This window comes from Equus przewalskii, chromosome 9 (genome assembly GCF_037783145.1).
Source record: "Equus przewalskii isolate Varuska chromosome 9, EquPr2, whole genome shotgun sequence".
In the NCBI taxonomy this organism is placed as follows: Eukaryota; Metazoa; Chordata; class Mammalia; order Perissodactyla; family Equidae; genus Equus; species Equus przewalskii.
The window spans coordinates 10,856,960-10,860,749 of NC_091839.1; positions in this window are offsets into that span (position 1 = coordinate 10,856,960).

Here is a 3,790-nt window from a genome sequence, read left to right on the forward strand (position 1 = left end):
AGCACTGGGCTCGCTGCCCCGCCCTTCCGCATCGGCTTGTGGGATGAGCATCAGAAGTCCCTGACTCGTGGTGTTGCCCTCACCCTGAGGACTCCACAAGTCCCTCGACATAGCAAAGCCCATCTTTAGTCCTTCCCGGCACCCATGTGGTGCTCAGTGTTAGCTCTTCATGTCCCCCAACCCGCTTCCTCCAGCAGTCTCTGATGAGAAGGCCCGCTGCTCGTCATTCCTTTCCAGAGTGGGGTGATGAACATATAAATAAGTCATCTGAAGGATGCCAGTCATCTCGGGGCAGCCTGGTTCAGATTGCTGTTGACCCTCTATCGGTATTTGCACTGAAGTGATATGCTTGGAATTCTTCAAATCTACCCCTGAACTGGCCCCACACGTGAACCAGGTCACCCATGGCAGCACTGCTTGTGACAGCGAGACCGGGAGGCACCTGGATCCCCATCCAAAAACGACTGGGTGTAAATGAGGCCGTGTGTGTGCGTACTGCCTGTTCCTCCGCTTGCACGTATATATGGATGTGTGTGTACGCGCGTGCATGTATACAAGCACACACACACAAACACATCTCTGGAAGGATTACTCAAGACACTGCTAACACTGGTGGCCTCTGAGGAGGGCACTGGGGAGCGAGGAGGCTCTGGAAGTTTCCACTGTAAAGCCTTTTGTATCTTTTGCATTTTGAACCACATGTGCATATTATTTATGCTGAAAATGTTTAATAGAGGGGCTGGCCCCGTGGCCAAGTGGTTAAGTTCACATGCTCCACTTTGGCATCCTAGGGTTCGCTGGTTCAGATCCTGGGCACGGACCTATGCCCTGCTCATCAAGCCATGCTGTGGCAGCGTCCCACACAGAAGAACTATAATGACCTACAACTACGATATACAACTATGTACTGGGGCTTTGGGGAGGAAAAAAAAAAGGAAGATTGGCAACAAATGTTAGCTCAGGGCCAATCTTCCTCACCAAAAATTATACTCAAAAAAATATATATCTATATTATTTTTTTTTTTTTGAGGAAGATTAGCCCTGAGCTAACTGCTGCCAATCCTCCTCTTTTTGCTGAGGAAGACCGGTCCTAAGCAAACATCCGTGCCCATCCTCCTCTACTTTCTATGTGGGATGCCTACCACAGCATGGCTTGACAAGCAGTGCTATATCTGCGCCCAGCATCCGAACCGGTGAACCCTGGGGCCGCTGAAGCAGAACGTGTGCACTTAACCGCTGTACCACCAGGCTGGCCCCTCAAAAAAAAAAAAATGTTTAATAGAACCAGAGGAAAAATAATGCACCCCTGTTGGTCACAGCTGTTGGGGGTGGTTTGGGGGAATCACCAAATCCAGTGAGGCAGAGGAGTGTCCGGCTCCGGTCCGTCTGGCAGACGGTGGCAGGACGGGGCGGACTCTCAAGGCCCATGGCATCCCAGAGCTGCAGACACTTCCTCGGGCAAGTTGATGGCAGCGAGGGGAACGCGGACACATGGACAACTTTAGAAAATCCAAACCCACTGTCCTAGGCCCCCGCCCTGCCCTTTCCAAAAGGGCCCCATTTCAAATCTGCAATTGAGCAGCACGGGGCAGGGGTTCAGGGACCAGGACCCTGGTGGGCTCCCTGCCCTCAGACCCAGGCGGCCGCGTGCCAGCTGGGCGAGGCCTGGGGCACCTTCCTCCCGTCTCAGCCTCTGTAAAGAGCAAGAGTACGACTTACCTCATGCAGGTAAGCCTTTCACAGTAAGAGAGCAATATGGGTTTTTCTATCATTGTAGTTCCTATCAAGAAATTACCCCATGCTCTTAAATTTAGGAACTGGAACTCTTCCAGTGAATCCTGGCAGTTGCTAAAATTATCCACAAAGCGGAACCAGAGGCAATTAGGGGAGACAAAAAAAAAAAAAAAAATAGCAGAAGATCAGCAAGGAAAGTGCCTATGTGCGTGAGCGCCTCCTTGTGGCGCTGACATGAAGGAGCAGCCTCTGGAATCGTGACATTGCCATCACTTGCTGTTCTTCTGAGGTCCAACCTCAACCAGTCCCCGGAGGGTCTAGCCTGGGCCCTCACCAGGAGAGGGCTCGGTGGCTACGCTCTCTCCACTGTCCGTCACACTGAAGTCCAGCCCCTCCCACCCCAGGCCCAGTGCTCAGGATACTGCCTGACACACAGTAGCCTCCCAATGGGACATTATTGAAAAACTAAAAATAAATGACCAGTCCGGGAAGACGAAAACAGGTCTGGAGATGGCTGGTGATGGCTCTGCAACAATGCGGGTGTAACTTCATGCCACTGACCAGTACACTTCAAAACGGTTAAAATGGTAACTTTTATGTTATGTACATTTTACTACAATAAAATTAAAAGGATGAGGTCTAATCTCATCTTCACCTGCTTTAACTTTCCCTCCAAACCCCCCTGACCACTCCTGGTAATCTCATCAGATCCTGTTCTCTGAAAGGGAAAAGGGCCCCCAATTTCCCTCTGGGTCCTCTCCTCTCTCTGCTCCTTTCCAGCGGGTGTGGCCAGGCCTTGGCTCTGAACACACCTGAGCACACCCGCTGCTGCTGCTGCCGCCCTCCAGCCCAGGTGGCCCCGAGCCCAGTGGCCTGCTTACCTCTCAGTCAACCTGGTGAGAGCCGACGCCCTCCTGCCCCGCCCACTCCTCACTCCCTGCCTCCCATCTCCACAAACGGCACCTTCCTCTAGATGCCCAAGGTGCCCAGGTGGGTGTGATCCGAGATTCCCACTCACCCCTCGCCCCACTTCCAACCCATCAGCTCAGCCTGCTCCTCCTCTGCACACCTAGGCCCACCCACTTCTCTCCTCTGGGCCGCCACCACCTCCCTGTGCACCTGGGATTTCGTTTCTTGCCCAGGCGACGGCAGCAGCTGCCTCCCCGCTCCCACCCCTGCCCTGCCCACAGTTTATCCTCCTCACAGCGGCCAAAGCCCTCTTCATCAAAGGCCCCTCAGATCATCCTTGCCTGCTCCAAATGCTCCCCAGCCCCTCGAGCTCCCAGGACGGTATCTGAATTCCCCACCCTGGATCACACAGCCCCAGGTCATCTGGTTCCTGCCCACCAGCCCCGACCTGCGCTGGATGGCAGGCCCCTCCTTTGCTCGCCAGCCACCATGGCCTCCCTCTGTGGTCCTTGTCCCGCCTCGGGGCCTTTGCCTGGCTGTTTCCTCTGGCTGATGCTCTCTTCCCGAACTTCCCTGAGTCACTTCTTTCCATCCCCAGCTCAGCCCACATGTCACCTCCTCTGAAAGGCCTCTTACCCCCAACATCGAAAGAGGCCCTGGTCACTCTCGCCCATCCCTCGGATTCTCTGGACAGCGTGATCACCGTACGCCCGCGGGCCGGGGCTCGGCCGCCCTGCTCACGGGGGGAGCCCCAGCTCCTAGAACAGGCCTGGCACGGGGCAGAGGCTGCATGGCAGAGAGAAGGCGAATGACCAAGGCCACAGGAACGCACGGCCTCACAGACGGAGCCTGCCGTTTGGAAGGCAGCCGCCAAGCAGAGCGGCAGGAACCGGGGAAATCCACAGGGGAGGGGGGAGGGCAGGGACAGATCCGCCAGGTCGCTGAGGGGAGGAGGAGGCCCACCCGAAGAGTGACTGTGACCATCACTCCTTTGACCCGGGGCCTGCCGAAAGGACATGGCCCACGTGTGTGCGGGAAGCCTGACCTCTAGACACAGCCCGGCCCCCACTGGCACCCCCACCCGCATCGTGCTGGGTGTGAAAAACAATCCTGTGACTCACCCTGAAGGAGGGGAGGGAAACAGTCG